Genomic DNA, 27,868 nt, shown 5'->3' on the forward strand with positions numbered 1-27,868 from the left:
GCAAAGGCTGTAAAGCTCCTCCTGTCCAGCACTGGTGAGAGAAGGTGATAAGGGATTCATTGTACAACCAGGAGATAATTAGCAGCGGTAGTATGAAGCAATACCAGTCTTTTTGCCATAGCAATTGTCCAGACATTTTGTTCACAGCTGTGATTCACCTTGCTGTGCAGTCAGTCTGTTCTGGACCATGCAGTATTTAAAAAAGAGTACGGCTGCCACACAAAATCACATGGGATTGCCCAAGACTGTGTGCAGGACTGAGTGTGAAAATTGATTTTGCTGGTGCAGAGCTTGGGGAAGACAGGTGGTAAAGGGACTGGACTTCCAAAGGGCGCATCAGCCTCCTCCTCCATCACTACAGACACCAGGCTGTACAGTCACTTATATCCTTGGAGCAGAAGGAGCTGGGTTTCACATGCCTCAGCCTGAACTGACAGATCAGATCTCTTAGAGGAGGTGGAGCCCATGTCTCATGTGATGACAAGCTTGAAGGAGCAGGGGTGGGTCTCTGTGGTGATGTCTGTGTGGAGAAGTGAACAGAGAGATTTTGGCTTTACCAAAATACATAATGCTTGTCTTAACTTCTTCTGTACCTCATACTGCAACCCAGGCTTGAAGTGTCTGCCCTGTGCCAAGAGAGAATGGAATGAGGCTGTTTGCTGGTAGCCCTGACTGTAGCTTGACCTGTAGGTGTCAGCTCCAAGGGGACACTGTGGTCAGTGTGTCTGGGCTTGGCTAAGGTGGTCCCTTGGGAGCTTTAGTCCAAATCAACAGAAGCTGAAATATTGGTGATGTGTAAGCCCATCCTGTTCAGCAATATGTCTCTACTGGCCAGCTTTGAATCTGTGACTATGTGTCATTTTGCCCTGTAAAGAGTGAGTGTGTCCTGGAGTTGCCCAGCCCCACGTTACTCCCGGAGCTCTGCCCCAGGGAGCTGCTCTGTTCAGAAATCACTCCTTACCTGCACAGCCCTCTGAGATGTAACAAAGACAGCATGTGCCAGAGGGATGGTGTTTCTCTTCCTCTGGTGATGAGGAATTTATCTGGCATTTCCTCCCTTGCCTTGTTGAGACTTTCTGAACTTCTGGGATTTCCTCCCCTCACCACAGGACAGCAGCTGCTCCCATTGAGGCAAGCACCCCTCTCCTCCTGGAGCAGTGGCTCTCCCCTGAGTTGTGCAAGATAATTGGGCTGTTCCCCTGGTGTGGAACCAATGGCTGTGCAAGGCCACTAACGAGAAGGAGCCAGGGTAGCAACAGGATTAAAAATATGTATGAGCAAACATCTTGTTTCAACTGGAAGGATGCACTGAAGCGTGAGAGTCTGGGTCCTGCAGAAAGCCAGAGGCAGAGTGGATTGGCATTCAGACTGGCAGCTGCACAATAAAGCCACACTGGAAACATGGGAAAGGGAGGGCAGGAGCCCAGTCTTACTTACACTGGGGTAAGCTGGAGTAATGTCATGAGATCACCTATTACATTTGGCTACACCCTGGAGTCCAGTGTGGATACATGGGATCAGGAGTGCAGGTGGGTTACCACCAAATCCACCACTGGCCTCTGGCTCTGTTCCTCTCTGACAGTGACCTCCATATGGGATGGGACCTGTCATTGAAAAGATTGTTTGTATGGAATCATTACCTGCTCCATACAATATTGGGAGGTGAGTACTGAGTGTGATGCCCCATCCTGGTGGGCTCCATGGGGCACTGGCAGAAGCTAAGTGTCCCTGTCAGTGGAGGTGTCACAGTGACACACGGGTGGAGTAGGTGCTCCAGTGGAACATGCTGCTTTTTCCTTCATGAAAAAAATAAAGATTTTTAATTTTAATTTCTGTTTTAAGGGTGATTGTTCTTGGCTGGGTTGGGTCCTTATAAAACTTCACAAAGTCATTTCAGATAGTTGAAAGCTGTCAATTCACTCCGGTCATTTTCCTCTCATTCAGTCAAGGATTTTTTGGGAGGGAGACTTAACAGCTGACTGCAAAGGCACTTCCATGACAAGGAAGGCTGTCTTGGTACCTTGGCTGAAGAGATGAAGGCTTGATGTGAGGTCTCTTACAAGAGGAAATTAACCTGCTCATGGAAGGAGATGGTTTCTCTGTTTATGCTGAGTTTACCAGGGATCATAGATCTCTGAGCTTTGAATTTTATGGGTATCAAAAGAAGGAAATATCTCATGGAACATGGAGGTTAGCAGAATAGTTGGGCAACCATGCAGGTTTGTAGCCTTTGTGACGCAGGAAAGCACCCAGACACTATCACTGGGACAGGAATTCTCTGAGCCCATGGGAGCTTACTGGATTCCCAGATATCAGCAGGTCTGGAGTAGAAGGGGAATCTGACCTGGCACTGCAGAGCAGAACAAGTCCAAAGCTTCAGTCTCTGTCTCCAGTGGCATTGATGGTACCTGTTTATCTTAGTAATCAGACCTTCCAGCCCCATCTCATGTATTAGCAATTGCAATAGAAATAATAATTGGATCAGTCCATTGCATTTAACATTTAAATGTCAGCTGAGGATCTCTTCCTGATCCCAGCTCTTGATTAGGTGACATCTTTGAGCACCAGATGAATAAAACTGACTGTATTCTCCAAACACCTGACTTTCACAGTCAGAGGTAATGGTTGAAATATACTGTCATATTTTATACACTTGACTCAAGCTGGCCAAAAGGTCATACTTACAATTCTTGAAATATTTTTTCTTACTATATTTGATTTTGATACATATTGGATGGAGAATAAAACTTTCACAGATTTTCCATGAATTGTATTTTTCCATCCTGTGGATGCATGCTGAAATTGGTACTTCCTTGAGCTTCTTAAAGAAGCTGGTCACTGAAAGTGTTTTGAAAAGATGTCCAACAGGTCTTGTCCTTTTCCTATAGACTGTCATGTGGCCAGGGTCTCAGGAACATATCTTCCCTTAATCTTGGGGTTCAAAACTCTTCTACTGTTCAGGTAAGACTTGTCAAACCTGTGTTCTTTTGTACACTGAAATGCATAATTCAATAATCATGAGAAGAAAAAAAAAACCTCTGTCAGAAAACTCATGCTGCACTGCTTTCTGGACTCTGAAATTATGATAAAAGGATTATTTCTGGGATAGTGGCCTTCTGTCTTCAAACTAATATTTGGTTCCATCTATGCTATGTCAAAGCAGACTGTAGCTGTCCCAGTGACGTGGAAGATAAATCTCTGGAATGAACTTCTCCTTGGTGTTTGTACCTGCACACATGCTTAGCCTTTACTATTGCTTTTGGAGTTCCCTTTGTGGCCAAACAAAAGCAAGGGTTTGGAGACAAACAGAAATACTGCTTGGCATGAGCAAATCTTGCACATTTTACTGGCTGTGTCCTGATGTAAAGTGAGCTGCAAGTGTGTGCAGGGCAGAAAGGGAGGGAAGGTGCTGGAGGCTTCACAGTGAGGAGAAGGAGGAGATATTCTTCTCTAAAGAAGTGCACTGAGGTAATGTGTACATGTAAGTTTGCTTTTTGGCACATTCTTCATTTACTACCATGATGTGGTCAGTCTTCCTAAGTCAGTAGTTGTTCCTCTGGGCCAGCTTTCTGAAATGCTGTTTGAAGTGTCTCACTTAATCAGGTTTCAGAAGAATCTTTCTCTTCAGCTGTTGCAAATTGTTTGTATCACAAAGACAGTCTCAGTTCTGCTGTAGCTGGTATTGGGCACACTAAAGAAGAGAGGGGCACTTCAGCCAGTGCAGTTGGTGCCTGTGTGCTACAGCAGAGAGCCTAGAATCTTTAATCCAGTATCAACCACTTTGCCTGGTCAGCAGCTGGACAGTTTCTTGCATTTTAATTTTCCAGGTCACAACCCCAATAAGCTTGGGAAGGGTATTCTCTAAGTCAAGACAGGCATTCTCTATCATGCTTTTTCTAACTGTAAGGCTTCAGTCTTTCAGGCTGGTGTGGAAGTGCACAGACAACCCTTGTCTCTGGTCTTCTAGTGCTGGGAGAGCACTGCCCTGAGCCAGCCTGATAGTAAACTCTAACTGTCATGGGATATTATCCAGGCAATGAAGCCTTCCTTTGTGGAAAGGGAACCACATAAAGACCTTCTTCTTCTTCAGGCCCTGTGGGCTGATGTTATCCTGATGCCTATGGTACCTTTGCATTGCAGCATGCTGGGAACCCACATTCTCCAGCCCTCACAAGCCATTGTGCAGAGCTGTGTGTTTGCACCTTTGTTCATATTCACCCATGACTCCATGGAGCTGTGAAATCAGAGTTCATACTGATCTAGTATGAGGTTAATGCTCAGATTCACAACATTTCTTGTGGGAACAGTGGATTTTCAAGGGAGAGCTGAATGAGCAGGAGGAGGCACATGGACATAAGGATCCACTTTCATGTGTGGAAGGAGAAGAAACCACTAGAGATGAAAGCAGCCTCAGGTGTCTCATCTTCTTTGAAGGATTAACTCAGACCCTCCCCTGTGATACCATAGCTGAAGGTCTAGGGTCTGTGAAGGGTGCAAATCTTTGAGTTTGTCTGTGCTACAGGCCAGCCAGAGGTAACTCAGCCTAGGCTTGGAGTCTTTCTGACTGGGTCATTATGGGATGATGAATTGAAAATAGAGTCTTTCCTCTTCAGCTTGTTGGTTTCTGGATATGAGTCTCTATCTCCACCCTGTTTTGTAGTGCCTTGCTGCTTCCTTCACAGGTTGGCTCCCTTCCTGTTCCCATGGAGCCTGTCTCAGGGCTCATAGGGAAATCATGGACTTCAGTGGCCATTAGACTTTTCTGCTGTCACCAGAATACCCTGAAGGCAGCAGGAGATGAGGTATGGCAAAGTTTTCCTAGCAGCTGCTCAACATTGCTGCCCTTCCACAGCAAACAGCACTCTAGTGTCTTCAGGGCAGAATCATCCCCACGTGAAATCTTCTGGTGATGGAGTGCAAAAAAGAGGTCTGAATCCCTGCCTAAACCCTTTCTGCTCCTAAAGCATAACTGCATTCAGTGGAAAAGAGCTAGAGAGCAAGAATTTTTTATTGCAAACATGTCTGGCCAAGAAACAGGCATGTAAAAAGGTTTAATAGTGGTCCCAGTGTAAAACCTGTTAATTCCATTTCATTTTCTAACAGCCTTAATTGCTTGAATCAGTTAATTTTCTTACCTTCCCTTTGGATGTTACCCTCATGTGGTTTTGGTCTGGGATGTTGAGATGCTCTGGACAGTCACAGGTTAAATACTGGCCTTCATATTCAGCATTTCTAAAACTCTAGAATGCCAGGTACCACCATTGGTTTACCCTTTTCAAGTCTGTACATCAAGGTGGGAGCTCAGCAGGTCTCCCAGTGACAAAGTTGAGCTCAGCTATCAAGAGCTGAGGGCTGTGCAGGCAGGGCAGCTTCACACTTGCTCCACCTCAGTGCTTCATTAATTAGTCTTAACGATTACATCGAGGTGAATGTAAATTAAAACCCCAGATACAGACACTGCCACAGTATGGTTAAGCCTGAACTGCCACTGTGTGGCAGCCTGTAAAATGGGGACATTTCACCTCTTGAGCCGCTCTATTTTGATGTCTCTTGGCAGGCACAAAAATTGGTATAATTCCTGCTCACAAATAGCTGGGGAGAAAATAGAGAATGACTTGTGTAAAAATCTAGTATGTTGGCAAATGCTTTTCATATTAAAACAAAGATAAACAGCCTGGAGAATGGTTTTTCTATGTCTCATCCACCTCTAGATATTTTGCAAGCAGAAAACAGAGGCACAGTGATGTGTGGTTGTTCCAGTGAAGAATCAGTGTTGAATGACTCTTTTTGAGAAGATAAATTTGCTGCACGTGCCCATCTTGGTGAGGTGGTTTTACTGTCAGATTGTGCCTTTAAAGTGTACTGCAGTACACAGTCATGTATAGATGTTCCTACAGGGGAAGGGATCTCTCACCTCTGCTGAGATTTTCTAGTGCAGGGGATTGGGTATGGTCATGTATTGGGAAATCTGGTGTTTATGCTAGGCTGTGATAGCTTGCTCACATTCCTCTGGGTGAAGAATCTTATTCTCTGGTGCCAGGAAGGACTGGAAACCATTATGTGCTGTTTGGACAGATAGGGTGGATCTTGGCTTTCTCAGTCCTGAGAGCAGACTGAATTCAGCATCTTGAGCAGATAAAATTCAGCAGGCAGGTGGGTCATCTTTGCTTGTGTTCAAACAGGATGTTCCTCATGAAGGAGCGTGGTTGATGTTTAAGTGCAAGCCAGACAGGATTGGACTTGACAGGGATTCTCCTGAAAAATTCTGGATCCCACTGGTATTTCTGCAGGAAACTGAGATGTGTTCTGTTTACAAGCTGTGTTAAGGTAGGGCTTGATACATTCAAGCAGTTAGTCCTGCTACTCCTGTTGGAAGGTGATTTAAATTGCAATTCACAAAACAAAAAGGGGTCTGGGAGTGACACTGGGAATCCATGGGAGGCAAAGCTACTGTACAGCTGCCACTGAGCTGCTGCCCAGCCTGAGCTGCTCTTTGCCTCAGTTTCCCCTCTGCCAAAACTGGAGGAGCAATGCTGTGGGAAGAATCACTAAAGACAGCTCAGGTAGGATTGCAGAGCACAGATATGAGCAGTATCAGCTGCTATTGCTTCCCTCTGTCAAAGCCCTTTTCCAGGTTGGGGATCTCCTTGCAGACATTCCTGTCCTTTCTGAGAGAGGCAGGATTTGTGAACCTGATGCCTACTATTAATCTGAGAGTACTTATGTTATGTGTAATCAACTGTGTCTTTGTCTTAGCTTTGAATTTTATATCACACACCTCCCTGGAGTAGGAGAGCACTACATTCAGTTTTACTAGCTGCTGGAGGTGGATTATATCCCACTTGATTGTTTACAACAGTTGTGAAGATTCAACACAATTTTAATGAGGTACAGCAGTAGTATATTAAGAAATGTATGTATTAAATGCAGTCTTTAGTAGTTGATTGATATTTAATTGACATATGTTAATAGTCCTATTAGGGCTCAGTTAAATCCACAGTTGAAGCACTGATTTTGAATAAGGAAATCATGGTTTGAGGTAAAAATACATACCAAAAGTACAGCAGCTTTTAATATAAAAACTTTATTACTAAATAAAGTGTTAAGTGTATTAATAAAGTCTTATACTGACTTTAGCAAGTGTTTACACTTAGCAGATATTTTTAAAGCAGATTAAAATTACATAAAAGACACATTCTGTCAATTACTGCTGGAAGATTCATAACGATTCATCTATGGAGGAAATTTCTGTCTCCTTTTAGGAAAGATTCAGACTTCATCATTTTACAGGAAAGTTTTTTTGAAAAGTGTGTTATTTAACATGAAGGTGGGCATTCTTCTCCAGGAACTTGGTCCCAGGGATCAGTAGTTCGGCAACTGAGCTTCTCCAAGCTATGGTGTTATTGCCATCCGCAAAGGTTTCAGACTGCAGCACCTCAATCCACTGTTACTGCAGCCACAGGAGGTACCTTGCAGGTCTGAGGTCTGACTACAGGGTGAATGAAATCTGCGTTTCACAAGGACATGGTGAAGGACAAAGAGTTTCCTGGGTTGAGAAGATCCCAGAGGAAGACACGGTGTTTGGTGCCATGCATGATCCCAGAGGTTCAGTTTTTAGGGGACATCTTGCACCTGAGCCGAGAGGGATCCTCAGGACAGCAGAGTCATGCATGAATTCTCTTTGAATGAGCTGCATTTCTGTAAGTCTGTGCCCTGCCCTGAGCAAGATTGCAGGACAGGAGTGGGAAGTATTCTAACCATTCACAGAAGCTACCTGCAAATGGGGTTAACTAAGGCACAGAGTCTCTCAGTGCCTTACCCTCCAAGGGGCAGCACATGAGTGCTGCAGCACCGTGGGAAAGCCTCTGTGCCAGCCTCACTGTGTCACTTGTCCCAGGCCGTGTTACTGTCCTGCTCCCACATGAGCCCTGGGCACTTCCACTGCTCAGCAACTTGAATCATTCCCAGGCAGCACCTGTGTGTCCTCCTTGCTCCGTCTTTGCGTGGATCTCAGCGTTCCCCAGCTGAGCAGTTGGGACCCTTCGCTGCTGGCAGGCTGCCTGCCTGTTCCCATCGCTACGTGTCGGTAGGTGGTTCCTGTCTAATGAAGCTCCTTTCCAAGGGAGGCTGTTGACGTGCTCCAGCACTGCCAGATGGTCCCCTTACCTCTTCTTCTCTCACACTCCCTCGGAAACATTAATGATCCCTAAACCTCTCTGATGGAGGGGCTCCTTTTTGTGACAACCTCATTACGTGGTTATCAGAAGCTGCCACTATCCAGGTTGTCAGGACAACCAGCTTGATTCAGAGCCGCTGGGAAAGGTCTGAACCTCAGGCAAATAACCATCCCCAGCTCCCAGCAGATGCTCACCCACAGCCAATCGCCAGGGCGCTGGGAAGCCATGACATCATGGGCCAAGCAGGCCTCCAAATTTAATTGTTAGCTTTCAGCGTCCCTCCGTGTCCCCTCCCCCCAGCGCTCTCCACATCAGCCCCCAGCACAGTTAATCAAGTGCTGCTGTTGTGCCATTTCAGACACCCCTGGAGCTGCCTGGTCTCAGCAGGGCTGGCAGAGGGGCTCCCACAGTCCCCCATGTAATGCAGCCTCGGGGAGGAGTGGGACTGTGGGGCCAAGTGCTGATGCCAAAGCAGCCTGGCATGGGGGAAAACTGCAGGGGACTGTAATATCCACAGCTCTTAGGGGACAGAATAGGTTTCTTCTTAGAGGGGTTTTGTTGATGGGGATGGATTGATAGTCAGAGTTTATTTTATCTGTAAGATGAGCTCTCTGGCAGCTACCACTGAGTGTGGGAGGTTATTGGGATCCTTAACAGGATAACCTCTTCCCATGAAAACCTATTGACACCCCATCAGCAGTCACACTTACTGCTCAGACTGTGTCCTGTTTGCCAGCAAGGTGTGATAAATGTGGCAGGACCAGTTCTGGTGTAGATGAAGGCTGTGTCCACCTTCCTGCCCTGCTGAAGCAGAAGGGTTTACTCTGTGTCCTTGTGCCTTCACTAGGGCATGTCTGAGCTGCCTCTGGAACCATGTATCCCATCAAGGTTACATCCTACATAGCACTGAATAAGGCTTCCTGCAGATGTGTATCTGCAGAGCTTTCCTGAATTCCTGCCCTGCTTGAGTGCATTCCCTGTGAAAGCAGGATCAGGCAGCTCTTTGAAAGGATTCCTCTTTAACTCAAGAAGGACATTTTTAACTCACTGGCCATCCCAGCTAAGTGTACCTTTCATTTCTGAAAATCTGGTGCTTGGTGTCCTTTGCTGAGACTTCAGCCTTGCACACCCCTCTGGCACAGGTAAGGCTGCTGGTCAGGTACTGCAAGTCCACAGCTCTGCAGTCAGTTTGGAGGGTTCTATCTGATTATATTTAAGAGGTGAGGCTACCTGGCACTGGGCTTTTGAAGCCCTCAGGCATGTTTTGGAGTCTACAAGAAGGCTATTTGTTGCTCAGAGCTAAAATTTATTTCTCTTGCTTTCCTAGGTCTTGGCTACCTGGCCCTGAATTTCTGTGAGGTTGCATCTTCAGGAAGGAGTTGCCCTTGGGCCGCTCCTGGCTGGGAACACTCCAAGGAAGGGCTGGGAAGCTTGTGCACAGCTCATCACAGAGACACTCCAGCACAGATGGCTGTGATACAGCCTATTTTAGTACACAAGAAAGGAGCTGTTGGGGTTGGTGATGCACATGGTCCAGCCAGGTCCTTCCTCCTGCTTCTCAGATACCTAAAGCATTGGGCATTGGGGCTCAAATTAGGGCAGCTTCCGAAGTTATTTTTGTAGGAAGAGATTATTGCTCAGAGACCACATGGCTCCTGAAAAAACAGGGTTTGGGCAGCCCTGTGGGTCTTGGAGGCTGGATCTCGTGGTTGGGCATGCGGACTCAAAGCATTTCCAACTTGCTGGGACATGCATGTGACAGTCACATGGAATTGATATCTAGCAGGGACTGGCCTGCTTTCCTGTGCCCTGTGAGGACAAAGCCATCACCATGGCCATGTCTGGGCCAGGTCAGGCCCTGCCACACTCTGCAGGTCTGTCCCAGCCCAGCCCGTCCCAGGTAGACCCCGTGGAGCAAGTCCAGCTTGCACTACCGAGCCCAGCACTCTGGACTGTGTAGGTGCCTTGACCATGCAGTCACTCTTTTTTTTTTTTTTTCCTCTCCCAGCAATGTGCTTGAGCAGTGTACCCATTGTCAGCACATGCAGCTGCTTATAGCGTGCAGCAGAGCCCTCCAGTTCCAACAGGGTCAGCCTCATTACAGCTGGCATGAGGAGCAAGGGAGCTCTGTGGTTTGGGCAATTTCCCCTTTGTGGCCTTTGCTTTTGCTGCCACTCTTTGTCTCCTTTGCCAGGAAGGCATAGGACAGGCATGCAAAGTCAGCTTTCTATCAGGTATGGGAGAGCTGGCTTCCATTTAACAGCTTAAAGATAGCTGGAGAACCCCAGAAGGCTGAAACGCACAGGTTCAAGGGCTTTGTGGTCTCCAAAGGCCAACCTGAAAGGCACAGACATTTAAAAACCCTCTGTAATTTTCAGGCAAAACTCCACTGTGCACAGTCAATGCTTACAAAATTTCTTTGGCTCCCAGGAGAGCTGTAGCTTTGGACAGGGCTGAGCATAAGAGATCTGATCTGCTTTTTTACTGTGTGCAGTCACAGAGTCAAGTTTCTGTTCTTTCAGTGGGAAAGGAAACTGAAACTCTTCCTTCATCTGCTGTTGCCCAGCCTTTGGCAAAGTCAGACAGGAGCCTGACCTGGGCTTGGTGCTTCAGAGAGCCTGCAGTTTTCTTATGGTGCTCCTAAGAGCAGTTCTGCTAAAAGTTTATGCTAGAACTAGATTTTAGTTGGACTTTTTAAAAGGAATGGAAGTGATTCACTCACAGATTCAGTCCTAACAACTGTAATTGCCTGATTTCATGCTCTATCTGCAGCTTTTCCTCCAGCTGCCTCCCTCTTTTGGAAGCCTGTGAGCAGGACTTGCACTTCCCATGGCTGGTGGTACCCCAGGGTGTGGGGCTGGTAAATGACCCAGCAGTCTTTCCAAAGCCATCGGGAATGATTTTTACTCTGAAGGTGGCTGGGTACTGCTGGTCCCCCATCTGCTCGGTCCTTTCCAGCTCTGGGCTCTTGAAAACAGCAGTTTGCAGCAGCCAGTGTGGTTTGCGGGGCTGGGTGAGCCTGCAGGGACCCTGACAGCTCCTTCAGCTGCATTCCCTTCCTCGCTGTAGTCACGGGACATTCCTCCAAAAGCTTTACGTAGACTTTGACGGGAGAAGAGCCAGAGGCCAAAACCGGCACTCTCTGCTAACTAACCTGCTTTGGCTCAACAAGAAAGAGTGTGTCCTCTGCAGGAGGACCCCATTGCTTGTCCCAGCCCTCTTGGATGCACGCAGTGCTGTCAGTGGACACTGACACTGTCACATGGACACTACATGCAGCAGAAATCTTCTTCCATTGCTGAGACACAGCAGATTTTCACAATTCCTGCTTACCTTAGAGGATCCTGAAAGTTATCTATCCACAGGAGTAATTTTCTGTGGGAGTGGAAAGAACACTGACAGTTTGCTCTATGGCTTGACTGTAATCACTGCAGAACCAGCCAGCTAAGTGACAGATTTGACTCACACTGGGGAAGAAAACCTTGGTGAGACTTCAGCTTACAGCAGGAGGGGATGGTAATGATTCAGTCAGGGCTGCTTGTCACGTCAGCGTGGACTGGGTGACTCAGTGAATTCTTGCTTCTGGAGAACCAGTCCTTTGAACGAGCTGTAAGGCAGCAGCCTGATCACTCGTGGTCAGAGAAGATCACATGTCGTGTGGTGGGGCTGGGACGGTTTGTTATCTCCTCTTGGATATGTGTGGCCTGCCTTACCTTTGGCAATAGCAGCCGGCAGAAGGTAAGTCTTCATTGCTTGTCCTTGGCTGCTCCATAATGTGTTATTACACATACTCTGCATCTCCATCAGGAAAAAATCCCCAACAAATCAAACAAAAAAATGGTCAAAGGCAGGCTGCTTTGGTGTGCAACAGCACAGCCCTTTCCACTGGTGGCACTTGGAGCTGGTAGAGCTTCCTGTCAGCCCTGGGACCGGGCACAGCCCCAGGCTCAGAGCATGGCTGGTGCTCCCAGCCCCAGCACTGCTCCATGCCCAGGGCCCTGCGGGCTCTGCCGCAGAGATTGTAAAATTGGTCATGTTTATCTGCACTTTTTTTTTCCCCTGGAAATACTGTAAATGTGAGATCATCCTCATCAAAGCTGGGTCTGTTTCTACTTTTGATGCCTTTCATGGAGGAGCCGAACTCGTGGATTCAAAAGGAGCAGGAGAAGAACCACACGTTGCCTAGGGAAGCATAATTCTAAAAGAATGAAGGAGAATGGAAAACACAGACCGTGAATAAGATTTTTCTTCTGGTGCGTTGGGGGATGTTTGCAAGGAAGTGCCCTTTTTGTCGCAGGAGTGGCCGGAGCTGGTTGCTCCCGCCTCACTCCCGCTGGGCTTCTCCCTCGTTTGGATGCGGACAGGAGAAGCCCACAGGCTGTCACACGCAGACGTCATCCGGGGGAGCCCCGAATTTCAAGGTGTATTTCCAGCTCCCAGCGGACGAAGACCAGGGAGCGTGATGATGCCTTTCACGACCCCCTTCACCCCCGGCCGGCGCCGGTGCCGCCTCCCAGGTTTCCGCACACCTCCGAGGGGGCAGCTGGGGAAGGGGCTTGGAGGGCGAGCACCCCCCCGCGCCGCGCTTTCCCTGCGCGCTGCCTTGAAACACGAGATTTGCCCCCAGCCCCAGCCCCGGCCCGTGTGTCGTCACCGGCCGCCCGCCGCGCCCATTGGCTGCGCCAGCGCCGCTGCGGCGGCCCCGCGACGCGCGGGGCGGGCGGGCGCGCGCGCGGCGATTGGCGGCGCGGGGGGACGGGCCGCGCCCGGGGGGCGCTCGGCGGCGGCGGCGGCGGGGGACGGGCGGGGCGGCGATGAGCGACGGCGGCTCCAGGTAACCCCGGCCGGGCGGCAATGAGCGCCGCGGCTCCAGGTAACCCCGGCCGCGCGGCAATGAGCGACCGCAGTTCCAGGTAACCCCGGCCGGGGCGGTTCCAGATAACCCCGGCCGGGCCCTGCGGCCGCCGGCGAAGCGCGGTGCCCGTGGCCGCGTCTGCGGCGCCCCGTCTCCTCCCGACGATGGGAGGATGACGCCGCGGGCAGGGCCGGGGTGCGCCGGTGCCGAGGTTGTTTCTGCGTCTCCGGGGTGCCGCTGCCGTCAGTGACACGTGTGTTGCCGGGCAGTCGGCGGTGGCCGGAGCCCGGTGTCCTGCGGGAAGGCTTCGCAGAGCCGCAGAGCCGCAGCTGAAGTTGTGTCAGCGCCGGCACCGGCCATTAACGCGGCCGCGGTGCGTGTGTTCCCCATCTCCCAACAATGCCGCCTCTGGGCTGCGCTTCTGCAGAGGAGTGAGAAATTCTGGGCTATAAATAACCCCGCCTTTTTTTTTTTTCCCTTTTTTTTTTTTAATTAAATACTCGTTATTGGTAACGCACATCCGATTGACCTTGGCACCTGCCAAGTTTTCCCCGAGATCCGTTCAGGGAAGGGTGGTCTCTGGTCTCTCTCTGTGCATGCATGGTGGTGCCTGATGCCACACTGGAGCCGGTCCCTGTGCTGGGTTGTCCCTTTGTCCCAGACTTGTACACCAGCCAGCCGAGGAAGTGCTCCAGCGTGATGTCTGGCCGCTCCAGGCTTCCCTCCTCCGGCGGTGGGGGGGTGCACTCGGCACGAGTGGCCCCTTTTGCTGGTCATTGAGGCAGTTTTCTCATCCAGTTTTCACCGATGACAGAAAACGAGCCTTGTTTTAAATACAGCGAGGTATTTACCGTGGAAGGCTGAGGGAATTCAGGCAGGAGAAGCCATGGCTTTAAAGCGAGCAGCATCTGAAAGAGATGGTGGGCCCAGGCTGCGAAGAGCGGCGTTCTTTGGGGCCCTGCAGCCCCGAGGGGTGTTGAGGGGCTGGATTTTGCCTCTCCCCGCTCCCCTCCGTTTGCGGGGTAGGCACAGGAGTGATCAGCCTGGGTATCTGTGCAGAGGGTTGGCAAGCCCCTTTAAAGGCTCCGTGCCGCTGATGCCCCACCTGCCCGGATCCGACCCGGTGCCGGGGCCGCCCGAGAGGGGACGCTGCTTTCTCTTGTCTCTCTGGGCACGGTCGGTGATGCCTGCACAGGGAACCTGGAGGCCGGAGATCAGCATGGGCTTTGCTGAGCGACTCTCGGGCTGACACGGACCGCCTCAGAGCGAGGAGGAGGGGGAGGAGGACGGGCTGTCGGGAGGGCCGGAGCCAGGCTGCTGCCTGCCTGCCCGAGCGGGAGAGGGAAGAGGACGCTGCGGCCAGAGGGGTGATGAGTCCGGCTTCCCTGGCTCCTCTCGTGTGAATCCACCTTCTCCGTGGCTGTCAGGCGAGGAGGAGGGGCTCGGGCACAGCTCCGGAGCCACCCGGGAGGAGGAGGACGCTGTGCCGGGGGAAGTGGAAGTGTGGCACATGGCTGCAGAGGAGCCTCGGCCTTCCAGTCACAGGTTACCCAACGATGTGAGCAGAGTGCTGAGTAAATTAGGGGTCAGGGGTATTGGCTTGTAGGTCTGGGACATGGACTGGTGGGTTGCTCGAGGCCAGGGGGTGAAGGTTGCCGTGGCAGGTTATGTGCACAGAGGGGAAGGATTGCCCTGAGCCGGGTGTTCTGCGGCGAGCATAGGCTGGTGAGGGAGGGTGATGCTTGTGGCTGTATGGAGCGGCATGGGTTGGAGCTGGATTCCTTGAGTGTGGAACTAGTCAGAGGAGCTGGTGGCAGGCACGGTGCAGGGGGCTGGGGCTGGGGGCTGGCTGGCTTCATAGGTGGAGGGCTGCAAGCAGCTGCCTCTGGGCTGCAGAGGAGGTTGTACTCTGAACCAAGATGTTCATGGATGGCATTTCTTCACTGAGTGACTCTGGATAACTAAAAGTAAGTCTCAGGAGCTCCTGTTACAGGATTGAGTTTCAGACCTCATGGGCCACCACTCGCAGCAGCAACAGTTTGGGAGACAGCTGTGGCAGCAGTGCTGCAGGAGGCAATACCCAGGGTGAGCTGCTTTGGTTGTTACAGGCCCTGGGCTTGAGCCTCATTTACCTCAGGGCTTTAACACAAGTGTGCTGGCTTTTTGTAGGGACTGATGGGGGCTTTGTGCCCTCTAAACTAACAGGCCAGTGAGCCTGTGTAGGAGGGTTTCCCAGAAGCTCGAGAGCATTTTACTGCTGACTGCAGGGAAGAGAGCTTTACCTTTCCAGGTAGACTGTTGATAGGGCAATTCCCCTGTAAGGATTTGACCAAAACTCAGAAAACATGTGGAAGTTGGAGTCCAGATTGTCCTGTGTGTCTTGAGCTGACTCACAAAGTCTGGAAAAACAAAATAGGGCACAAGAGGTTGTCTTCCTCCAACCCCCTGTATTTCTTCGCAGGTTTTGTGCATACAATTACAGGGATAGATCAAACACATTCAACTCTGCAACACATTGGTGGCCATAGCAAATCCAGCTCTTACGTTAGCCATCTCCTGGTCTGGCAGCATTTGCTCCTAGAGGAGATCTGGTTTGTGGGGATAGTCCCATTTTCAGTTCCTGTTCCCTTTGCCTGAAGCTTTCTTCTCTTTTTCTTTTAATACTGTAATTGTGACTGTGGATCCAAGCGTCCCTGGAGCTGCCTGTGATCTGGGATCAAAACCATCTGGGAATCTGAAGGTCTTTCAGATCTGCCTACAGCTCCTTCATTTTAGCCATGCCTGCACAGAACCAGTCGCAGGGGCGATGTTGCCAGATTTGGCTTCCGCTGCCTCTCTGGTTGGACTCCCTGTGACTTTGGGGCATTAACAGTGCTGTCACTTTGTGCTTCTCTAGTTTGAGTACTGATTTCTGTTCTTGCTGTGCTACACAGTAGGCAGGCAGAAGCCCATTGTGATCTTCCTCTTTCATTACATTCCTTAGTTCATGCCAAAGGTGCTTGAAGCTTTTCTCCAAGAACTTAATGGGGAGGGCAGCGGTAGAAAGGAGAGAGAAGGACATGAATTAACTTTCACCTGCAGAAATAAACTTTTTCATTCACTAGTGCTATTTTGTGTTTAGCTAGCATTTTCTCCCTATAGCTCTATTTTGCCTTTCACATTTCAGACACAAATAGTTGAGCTTGTGGATCTTCCTTTATGTTGGCTTTGATTTTCCTGTTACTTGAAGAATAGCATTAGGCTGAGTGGTAATTAATAGGTTTCACTGGGCTGGGGTCAGCACAGGTAGAGACACTGATGTGAATATCTTATCTCAGACCTGCTGTTGCTGATTGTCTCCTGCTCCTAGCAGTAATTTTATAATGGAAAAATATGACAAAAGTGTGGGGTTTGCTAGTGAATAGTCTCGGTGCTTGGAGTTCCGGAGATTGTTTCCAGGTGAACATCAGCAACTGTGTCTTGCATGCAGTGAACAGCAAGTGTGTAACTGCTTTGTTGGAGATAGCCAAAGGACTTCTGATTTTGCATGTTCAATTGCACTGCTCCAACTTAGGTCTGACAGTGCACTGTTTATAAGTTGGCTTCCTAGGTTTTCTGAGACAGGGAATTGGGCTGCAAGGTGGCACTCACTGCCTCAGGTGGTGTGGGATGTGGCAGGTTGGATGCACCTTGCTCTGGGCAAGCACCATGGCATCTGCCCTGGCAGTCCTACTGATAGGCATCCAGAAAGCCTGTGGTGTTGTTGATGCAGTCTCACGTCCCCCTTTTCTGGAGCACTTGATCCCAGGAAGCCCTGGGCAGGGGACAGACAGGCCTACAGGCGCTCCAGGTCGTTGTCTTCTGGGTTGGGAGGATCTTTGTGTCAACATATGGCACCAGCCCTACCTGCAAGTCTGGCTTTTGGAGCACTGGGCTAGGCGCACCTCCAGGAACTCTGATGTCCTGTCTTGTATCATTCCTTCCAGAGGTAGATTTGGAAATCATGTCCTCCTTAAAGAGGGGCATGTCCTGCTCAGTTAGGAAACCTCTGCTACAAATGTTGCTTTGTTTTGCTCTAAAGGCTTACTGTTACAACTGTGTGCATTAAGTGTTCAAGGGTAAAATAGTGTTATATATTCAGTGTGCTCATTTCCCAGCATTAGTTTTGTTGTCAGCTGCTTATCTAGTAGTGTACCGACACATGTGACTGAGTCTTGAGTGATGCAGAGCAAAGCACATCTCTGCCCTGGAGTCTTTGCTGGCAGTTCCACAGTTGGAATAGTATTCAGTGCCTCCACGTGCTGGGCATGGGGCTCGGTGTGGTGCTCTGATACAGCACTGTAAGGGTCAAAGTTGGGGAATGGCAAAGGTAAGATTGGATACAAATCCTTTACTCTGCTCTGGTCATATGTACTGTCTTACTGCCATCAGAAGCAAATTAAGGCATTTTGGATCCAAAACATAAATAATCTTTGGGTAATTTCATGTTTGTTTATTGTCCTGGTGGCAAAAGTGTGCTTTCTCAGGGAATGGAAACAAAGATTTGGATGTGACCCTTTGACTTCTGAAAGTGACATCTGGCACGTGGACCACTGAGCTCTGTGCTGTGGTCCGCTTGCTCCTCATGCACGTGCTTCGCTTTGCCACAACCCAAGGTTCTGCAGTGTCATTTTCGTCCAGCCATAGATCCCCATAAGCCTGAAACAAGCTGCCATTTGGACGTTGCAGTACGGCACAAACCATTCTCATGTCCTTTCTAATCCTCAAGTGTTGAAAATGCTCTGGCACCTTAGCAGGCTCAATGTTGCTCTGCAGGGTGTATGCACAGTTTGATGCATGTGACGAGGCCAGTACTAAAACACTTTCTTGCCATGTCACCTGGGTGGACTTATTTCTCCAGACAGTATTGTTGAAGGGGCAGCAGCTATGTCTCCCCCCCTAGCCCCTGTCCATTTGCTGGCATCAAAAAATCAGTTTCCCTGTTTAGAAAGTTCTTCTCTGTGTCTCTTGAGGGGAGTGAAAGGCCTAATGTTTTCCATTTTCTGTCTGCTACTTCTCTATTCCCTATTGTGAAGGAGAAAATCCTCCAGATCAGAAATTTTCTAGGCGCTTCCCTGCAGAGAGTCTTGATTCAACCTGCAGTGCCCAGATGCCAGCTCATATTTATCAGGTGCATCCAGCCACTCCCCAGATGAACCACAGGGCTGCTGGTGCATGGTAAACCTGAGAGGGAAAAACTGAAGGCACACAATTAAAATCCTGGGCATTTGCTAAAGCTGTTTTTAATGTCTCCTGCCCTCATAGGCAGAAGATTGTAGACTTGAATTTGGGTTGCTCTTGGTGTGTCACCAGAAAAGCTGTCATATGTGTGTTTGCAGAAATGGAGGCTTGGGAAATGCTTTTAATTGTGACTCTGCTCTGCACAACACAGATTGCCATGCTTTAAGCTCAGGTTTGTTTGTATCAGGGACAGACATTGATACCACAGCTCCTATTGGCGCATGAATATTTTAACAACTGAAACGATGCCTGCTCCAGAAAAGAGCTGCTTACATCCACGTTTGATCTTTTTAGCAAGCCTATGCAGCTCAGGGTGGCATTTCCTACAGATGTGGTGTACATCAGCTGTGCTGTGCTGTGACTCTCCTCTCTTCATTCCAGAGAATGGGAAAAAGTGAGATTTCTAGCAAAAGACTAAAATAGACATAATTTGTTTATTGTCCCTGATTTGTTTATTTTTGAGGAAGGTGCCTTGCACTTTGTAGGATACATGGACCAGAAAGAGGTGGGCAGTATTTGGAAGTATCTAGAGTGGCAGTCTGTGGGGATAGTCTTCTCCTTTAATTTCTGCCCCATGGCCTGTGCCATGCTTTCTCTCCATACTCCTCTCTCCACTTTTTCTTGCTCTAGAGGAATGCAGAATCCCCCTCTTTAGGGGCACTAATAAATAATGGTTAGCATTTCAGAAAGAATAAGCTGAGAGTGGAGTCTTATTCTTTCCTGTAGTATATTGACTGTTCACACACAGAGGTCGTGTCCTGGACCGTTCTTGAAATCTATTGTGATAATGAAGTGCTGGAACTTCTGCTATCTTTGTGTGTTTCTGAAGTAAATTGTCCACAAAGCATCTCTAATTAGGGGGCACTTGTACACCATAACGTGTAATGCGAACAGAGCTTTTGAACAACCTGATCTTCAGGACGTGCCCTGTCTTCTCCCATGGTCTATGGAGCACTCTGGACACTCAAGGTGGATGCCAGTCTTCTTCATGTAGTAAGGAGAAGCAATAAGAATCTGGTTACAAGGTAGTTTTCCAGTCCTAAGTCCTTGGTTTGGTAAGCACTCTTTCCTCTCACTTAGTGGACACAGCAGTGTTCATGGATGAAGTTCCCAGGCCCACACATGACACAGGAGGTCTATTACCTGATTCTTGAGTACTTTTTGAGCTGCATTTCTTGTTGTCTGCATTGCTGATCTCAGCAGAATGGTAGAGCCTGCCCTCATGGGTATACCTGAACACATGTGACTCTCTGAGGATTGCATCTATCCTGACTGTAATTGCTTATGTACTGAAACAGGAATTACACATAGCTGTGTATGTACCCACAAGAGGTCTGGTAAGCATAATCCCAAAATCAACCCATAATAGGACTGGCTTTTGGGCAAGGAGAGGAAGAAGCTGTGCTGTTGCATAATCCAGCAGCATCTAAAGCAAGTTCTCATCAGACTGATGGCTTTTGTTGGTGGGGTCATTAGGCAGAAGACACCTTGCACTGGTCTGCCCTGCAGTGCTAGTGAGGCGTTGCATTGTGAACCCTGAAGCAGGTTGTGTCTGACTCCTGATTCCCCTTGCCATGGAAGAGGCAGCTCAGGCTCCCTTCTGTGCTCACTGGAATTTTGAATGTTGGTGCCAGAAGGCAGTGAGCAGTAGGTGCATGCATCTAGCATTATTCTGCACTCTGAGGATCTTGAAGCATATTTTCTGTGAAAACTGTTTTAAAGATCTACAATAAATGCCTAAAAGTCAGTCCTGGAAAAAAGCAGAGATGTGTTAAGGCAGGGTCTGACTGCTCCAGGGAGGCTGGGTGCCAGGTTGACTCATGTCAAACACACTGGAAACAAAAGGATGAAGTCAGATGCCCAAGGTCATCAGTAGGGTGCTGTCAGAGCAGTGGAAGATAGCAGTTAGAAGTAAACACGATTAAGTTTTGTGTCCTGAACTCACTGCGGGGAATAGTGGTGTTGGTATGGCTGGGGACCTTGAAGACCTAGGCTAGTAGGGCCTAAATGGGTCCATGGCAACTAATAAGAACAATTTCCATCCAGCAGTGCCTGGGAGAGAAGAGCCCTGGCACCCCTGAGGCCACAAGGCTCATTTGAGACACACAAAATGAAGGAGGGATATGTTGGATGGAGAATTGGTACTTGTGATATGTTAGATGTTAAATGCATCTGACACAGGAAACTTGTGAACAGGTCTGGATTCAGGATGTGCTTGTGCTTAGCAGAAATGTTCTGTTCTGTGACTGCTGTGAGCAGAAAGACAAGGCCTCCCAGCCCCTGCTCAGCTGTTGCAGGCTGGTGCCAAGCCAAGTGTTGTCAGGTAGCCATTGCACTCTACACAAGTGGCCTCGGAATGCTCTGAGATTTGGAGTGGAAGATGTAGGGATCCCTGGATACTGGGGATTTAAAGGTGCTTTAGACCCTTTGCATTGCCTTTTGCTTGCAAGTGTTTGGGAGAGGTGTCGTTGTATGCGTGTATATCATATGCAAATGGATTTTGAGTTGTGTGTTTTGTCTGAATTTAGAAAAGGAGTGATTTGAAGAAAGAATCCTCCAGGAAATGCTGCTTTTGCAAGCACAGGCCGCTTGACTTTGATTTGTGGGGGAGGAAGGAGTGGGGATGAGGGGGAGGTTCACTGAGGTTTTCTTCTTTACTTGTTGCGTTTTGGGAAACCTCCAGCCAAGGCCCACATACAGTCGGATGAATCAGCCTTCCTTTTGCCGTAAGTAATTGGCAGCTCTAGCTGCAATGCAGTTTTGATGTATGCCTAATACACTTTTCCTCAGTTAATTGAGAAGAAACACTGCAGTAGATGTATGATGTTGAGTTGGCCTTTGTATGGAGTCTCTGAGCTAGTAGGGAGATACTGTAGGCTGCTCCTTGAGAGGTTGGAATTTGATGCAAATGATATTCCATACTCTAGTCTCAAGGCTGTCATTGCTGTTCATCTGCTATAGAAAATACATTTCCTGTCTCATTCACGTGTAGAGAGCCCTGTAAGTTGGCACATGGCACTGTTACTCAGTGCAGGGTTTCCTTGGAAGAGTCTGATTTTTATAACAACTTCAACAGAATATTCATGCTCTTAGATGAGTGGCTGTTCCTGTGCTGACAAATAAAGCATTTTGGCCTTCTCATATTCCTGTAACAAAATGAAAATCACTTGTTTTCTAAAGCATCTGGTGCCAATTCAGACTCAGAGCTTTCTCTGTCTGCTCTAGGATTTCCACTGGGCTCAGAAAACTTACCAGACAAGCTCAGCATTCACCACTGGAAGAATCTTGAGTAACTGGAGGGCTTTCTTGTCCTGGAAACAGGACATGGAGCAGTTGCCCTTGGCAGGTTAAGACTTGCCAAATGCCTTGTATTTCCTGTTGGAGGCCTATTTTTACATGGAATGGCTATATTACTTTCACAACTGTAGTATCTGTTGGTAAATATTGGCTTTAATAACATGCACTTTACTTTAGCAGAATATCAACAGTGCAGTGAAATAAGTGTGCTGTACTGGGGCAGTAGCATCAGTGTTCTTTTACTGTTTTCAGTGGTAAATACTGTGCCTATTATTTTCAAAGCATTTGAAAATTCATTAGAAATAAGTCCTTTTGAGTTACATGTAGTCACAAATGTGATTATCTCAGCCTTGGCATTTTAGTCGTGGCCAAAGCTTCACTAAATGTTGTCTAAAAAGAGAGAATAATGGCCTTGAATTATTCTGTCATGGGATTGCTTCATATGCAGGCAGCATATGGCCTTCCTCCCTCCAGTTGTTCTGAGGTGGAAGAAAACAGTTACAAATGTAAAGTCTTCACAGGGGGCAACTGAAACAGTTGGCTCTGTAGCATTTTGCACCTGAAGTGAAACAGAAACAGCTCTTTTTGCCATGTGCCTTTGTAGGGTACAAAAAGGATGCTTGGAGATACAAACAGGTACAAACAGGTAGAAAGCAGCATACTCCTTTCCATGCATACTTAGCAGAGGAACACTGCTACTTGTTTGATTCAATGTGTTACATGTGTCTGCAGAGGGGTTATCCCGAGGCCAGTTGGGCTGTGCTCTTTCTCTCTCCAGTTCACTGGACAAGTGTTTTATGTTTTCTTAAGCATAACTTTAAATGGACATTATTTTACCCTGTTTTGAAAAGGAACTGGTATTTATAAAGCTCAGGCTGATATATAACTAACCTTTTTCTTTTCTGAACAAGGTCATTACATCATGATGCTGTAATCCTGTCTGTGGGATAAACCATCCTCTCTCTGTGTCTCTGTCTGCTGCTTTTATCTATGTTTGTGTGCACGGTGGGGAGGAGGCATGAGGAGAGAGAAAAAGTTTTGATTCTGGCCAGTTAAACTGTGTTTAGGGAGAATAATATGTGGGTTGTGAGATGCAAAGGGCTGTTGTCTCAGAGCTATTGCTTTGATACTTTATCCACAAAGAGAAACTCCACAGTCTCAAGTCAGAAGAGCCTGGGGATGAAATTACACCTTTGTCAGGCTATGACAGGTTAAACTTTATGGAGATGCAGGTAGCAAATTATCCACAGACGGAATTGCAAAGGAGGGCTTTAAAATGGGCTTTAAAAACCTGCTGGGGAGATTAAGTGGATAAAAATATTTAGTTCTTGTGCCCCTCTTTTTGTCATAGTGCTCAAAGCAATCTGTGAAGGAAGGAGGGACAATGTTGTTATCTTGGTCTCAGCCCAGAGGAGCCTAAGGGATGGAGTAATGGCACTGTGGGCAGAACAGGGAAGAACAGGAGCCAGCAGCAGGACCCGAGCATCTTGCTGCCTGTCTCATTCCCTGGCCATTAGACTAAGCTGCCTCCCTGCTTGTTGCAGTTTCTAATTTGTCTTGGATGTGTCTGTGTACTTTTTCCCAATTCAGTTTACACCACAATTTGTCATTTATGGCTAGCCTGGGGTGTGCCCAGTGAGGTATGGTTCATAACTATTTTTGATTCACTTACAAAGGGATTAGGTGACGTGGTTGCCTGGACAGCAGAGGCTGTACTTGGTGACCCAGTGGGTCTCTCCCAGTCCTGTGTAACCTGAGTTGATGCCATCTAAGCTGCAGCAAGATGCCAGTGATGTAATTTCAGACTGTCTGGCCTGAGCACCAGTGAAGGCAGGGAGGCTGCACATGTGTAAGACAGGCTGAAGCAGAAGATAGACAGGGTTTGATTCAAAATGAAACCAGGTAACTGAGCAAAGTAGAGCAGGTGTATTAGTTGTTGATGCCATCTTTCACCTGCTCTGAGGAGAAATAGCCCATGCTTATTTTACTGAACAGCTCTGAGTCTGTTGCAGATTAAGACAAATAACTAAGTTGAGTCATCAAGTTGTAGTGTCTGAACAAACTACTTAAAAAGATGTCAGGTCCTCTCTGTGGGTGGATGCTAAAGTGGCAGAACCATTAGAGAAGCACATCTCAAATCACATGAAGACTTCACTGTTAGCATCATGCCAGGTTTATGGCAGTGATAGAGCACATATCTTCCAGGCTGGAAGTGATAGACACCCGTAGCTGTCAGCAGGGCAGGACTATGGTGGACCCCTTGCAGGTCATGCTGGCGTGGGCACAGTGCTGCACTCACATGCCTTTGCAGCTCTCAGGCAGCAACGTGCATCATCTTGCTTAGACTGCAGGCAGAGAGCTCAGATCAGGCTGTGCCCATCTGTGGAGACTTAGCTATGGCTGACCAGTCTCTGCTCCAGTCAAAAGGGACACCAGTAATAACCACTATATCCTCAAGATAATATTTCTATGCTTTGTACTTGTCCTGAATTTATTAAATCCCCAAATTCAAGAGTCTCCTTATAGAGATTACATGGTTGACAGTATTTGTATCCATGTTTTATCTGTACTGACTGTTGATGCAGGTAGGCTCTGTGTTGGTCCAATGTCAATGTTTTAATAGAGAAGGAAGATTTCCAAATTAGATTAATTGATTCTTTTCTTTTATAATTTTCTGTTACTAGAAAACTTCTAGAAAATAAGTGTATACTAATACGTTTGGATTATTGTTTTGCATCTGTTTTTTTTCAGTGCAGGGTCTCAGTGTAGTGCAGATGAGAATGTTTGGACTCAAGTTCCAAGGGAATGACCATGTTTGAGAAAAACCATGGCCTAAGCAGCACTTTCCATTGACTGACTTTTCAGCAGCCATTCGTTATGGTAGTTTTGACATTTTTCCCTGCCAGGCTAAATTTGAGAGCAGCATATTTTAGTTTCTTCATGTAATTTGTGATTTGCTGAGTTACAGATGACAGCAGCTTTCCCCCATCCTTAAAGGGTCATTCTGCGTATGAGTGTGTGTTTAAAAGCTTCAGAATCACATCTTAAAGGCAAAGTCCTCTAAACATGCTTAGCTGAGTGTAACAGCTTTCCTTTAGCACTTAGTTTTAAAGCCAAATATTATGAAAACAACTCTCAGTGCTTTGATGTGGGTTCCTAATTTTCTCATTGATGCTATTAATATTGCATGTCCAGTTGCTCCAAGGTGGGTGTCGGTGCTCTGTAACAGCAGCTCTCTGTGAGAAAGGAGCTGCTTCCTGGCATGGAGTAAACTTTAGGCCAGCTGTGGATGCTGAAACCACATCTTAGAGACTACTCCTCTGGGCTCTCCCTTCCCTGTGCTTTGCCTGAGCAGAATTTCTGGTACCAAGAATCCCACAGCCTATGGAGCTGTGTTTCTGTGTTAATGTCTGAGCCTCACACTCTGAAGAGAGAAGGTAGGGCCTGAATTACTTCCACACTGTGCTTGTGCTGGTGGCATTTCAGAAGGCTGGTTCCACTCAACTCAAGGGCTCGCCCATGCTCTTGTTAAGTTTGAGCAGTACTTGAGATGTCTCCACCTGCACCCATTCAGCACAAGTGGTGTTTTATGGATCTAGTAAAACAAGTGAAAATGCAATTGCAACTCTGGCCTGGTACTTCATAGGAAGCCAGGTTTTCTGTGTTTTTTTCCGTCATGTTGGGAAAAACATTATCTCTCTGCCCTTTAGCTTTAATTTGTAGGCACATAACCACGTTAGAATTGAGAAAGCAGGGGAAAATAAACTCTAAGCAGCATCCCAGCTAAGTCTTAAATATAAAAGATGTGTGTCTTGCCCTATGTTGAATTGTTTTGCAGTTAAACTTCTGGGATCTGAATGGATTTCCAAGCCTGTGTCAGAGCTCTCACAGGGATTACCATCAGCAAAAAAAAATAGTCTGTCAGTACCATTTTCTTAGTCTGAGTTAACTACCTTGGGGCATCATGACACACCTTCTAGCCTAGAGGACAGTTCTTATGAAAAATAATGATCATTGGCCAAATTCTGCCTTCAATTATGTGGTCTGACCTCAACTTTTCATTTAATTTACAGAATTGGGGTATATAAAATAGCTGAGTTTAGTAACGCATCAATTCTTACGTTGATGTAACATCCTAGATGGCATTTGCAATCAGAACATGGTCTCAGGATTTCTACTGTTTTCCAGCACATGTTCTTCCTTTCTGTAGCTACCTTCAAAGTCCTTTCCTTCTCATGAGATTTCCTTTCTCAAGAGTTCTTGGGACAGGCATTTTTCAGATCACCGCAGGCATAGGCCAGTTACTCAGAAAAGGGCTTCAACCCTGGAGGTGCTTCCTTATAGACAGAGGAAAGAATACATAGTTCTGCTCTCTATGCAGCCTTTGGAAGAATGGAAACTTGATTTTTGAGGGCAAACAAACCTTCTGCAAAGACTTGGGAAACGATCCATATTCATCTCCATTTATACAGTCTTCAGTATCAGCTTTGTCAGACTGGGATCATATGTTGCACTTTATGGTATAACGCCCCTGAATGTAAATTAGATCAAGACATTCTTACAGTTTGCAGCAGCCAAAGTTATATTAGTGCTGATGATAATTGCTGAAAGAGCATAATGATTACCCAGATAATCATGGCTGAGTTCCATCAGAAACGCTGAACACTCACCTTCTGATAAAGGGCCCAGCTTTCAACTGTTGTGAGACTTTGCTGAGCTGAGCTGGGAATGTTAAAGCCCAGAAAACTGGCACAGATTCTGTCTTGGTGGCTTGTCAGATACTGGCCACATGGAAATGTTTTGTGGGATCAGAAGATAGATTAGATGAACAGGGTTTATGTGTTTTTTCCCTCAGACTTCTATGCCATAGAAGTCAGTGGAACTAGTCAGAGCCAAAGGGGCAGAGCAGCTTTCCTCTTCAGTTCACAAGTCATCAGAGATTTGTATTATCTGATGTGAATCCTGTTTCATACTTAAAGGAATGCAGTCCCAAATCCTTCAGCAGCTCCCAGTTTTTTCATTGCAGATACCACAACCACAATCAATGCTGTGGTGATCTTGGAGGTCAGGACCTGAATGGTCTGTGGAAACACCAGGAGCTGTCTCAGTCATGTAGTGTCACAGAATCAGAGAATGGCTTGGGTGGGAAGGGACTTTAACAGTCATCTGGTTCCAACCCCTTGCCATGGGCAAGGACACCTTTCAGGAGAGCAGCTTGGTCAGAGTCCCAACCACCTTAGTCTTGAATGCTTCCAGGACTGGGACATCCACTTTTCTGGGCAACCTGTAAAAATATGGAATGCTTCATGAATTTAGGTGGGTTCTTGGTAGTGAAGATGTTAATCTTGGCCAGGCCCTGAAGGTAATGTGCCAGGTCTATGTCCTCAGTAAGTCTAAGTAACTTCTGCTTCGAAGATGAGTAGAAGTATTTGCTTCCCACATGGATGATGAGGCACATGCAACTGGAGATAGATTCCATTGGGAGCTGAGTACTGCCTTCCATGTGTACCTGAAATGGGCAGTAATTTCTCTGCTGCATTACTGAATCCCATCATATCCTTTAAAAATTTATGGATAAATTGTTTAGCACAGGAATTTTGTCCCAGGGAGGTCCAGATACAGATTCAGGTGGAGGCCTTGCACAAAGAGCAAATGAGCTGTGCAGTGAGGTTTGGAAGTGTTTTCTGATCAGGCTGGTATGTCTTTCTGAAGGAAGAGTGAGAAGAGCTTTGTTTGGACAAAGAGGACACATAGGCTCTCTGTTTTGTTGGTAGATGCTATTTGTTGACTCCTTCATAAAATCCTTGATGGAAGAAATAACTTTTTATAGTGGAAAGTGCTCATGCCAAGTAAAACAAGAGGTGGTGGCTTGAAATAGAATTAAGTATTTCTAGTAGAAGCATGAAGTGTGTTCTATTTTCAATGCATGCCTTAATGCCACATCTTAGAGTTTCCTTGATAGCATTTCTAATCAGCAGGCTCTTACCCATTCTCTACCACTATTAGTTGCAGCTTAATGACACATGATTGTATTGGTTCTTTATCACTCAACTTGCCAAGTTGTTAATGTATTGGCACACAGGATGGATTTATTGCCTCACTGTCTCTTGATGTTCTGCAGTGCAAACACATATTTTGCCAAAGCTTTTGAGAACGTGCATTATCAGAAATTGTAGACAACTGCACACTTAGAAGTAAAGGTGTTGCATACTGAACATCTTGCCGAGTCCTTTTAATGTCATGTTGTCCTACATCCACAGAGTTTGGTTAAAAGGAGATT

General features: G+C 47.3%; 1 protein-coding gene across 6 annotated transcripts in view; it reads left to right on the plus strand.

Annotated features, from left to right (window-relative positions):
• Positions 1-27,868, plus strand: part of PAK3 (p21 (RAC1) activated kinase 3) — a 229,422-nt gene that overhangs the window by 152,984 nt on the left and 48,570 nt on the right. For 3 of the 6 annotated variants that reach the window (XM_068204924.1, XM_068204929.1, XM_068204927.1), the window contains exon 3: positions 4,683-4,802. The exons of 1 other annotated variant lie outside the window; for it this stretch is intronic. The gene's annotated coding sequence lies outside the window, so the exon portion shown is untranslated. Of the gene's footprint in view, positions 1-4,682; positions 4,803-12,868; positions 13,091-27,868 lie in introns of those variants that run through there. 2 more of the 6 variants (XM_068204928.1, XM_068204926.1) reach the window with 2 other exon arrangements.

The sequence above is a fragment of the Anomalospiza imberbis genome, chromosome 14 (genome assembly GCF_031753505.1).
Source record: "Anomalospiza imberbis isolate Cuckoo-Finch-1a 21T00152 chromosome 14, ASM3175350v1, whole genome shotgun sequence".
Taxonomy (NCBI): Eukaryota; Metazoa; Chordata; class Aves; order Passeriformes; family Viduidae; genus Anomalospiza; species Anomalospiza imberbis.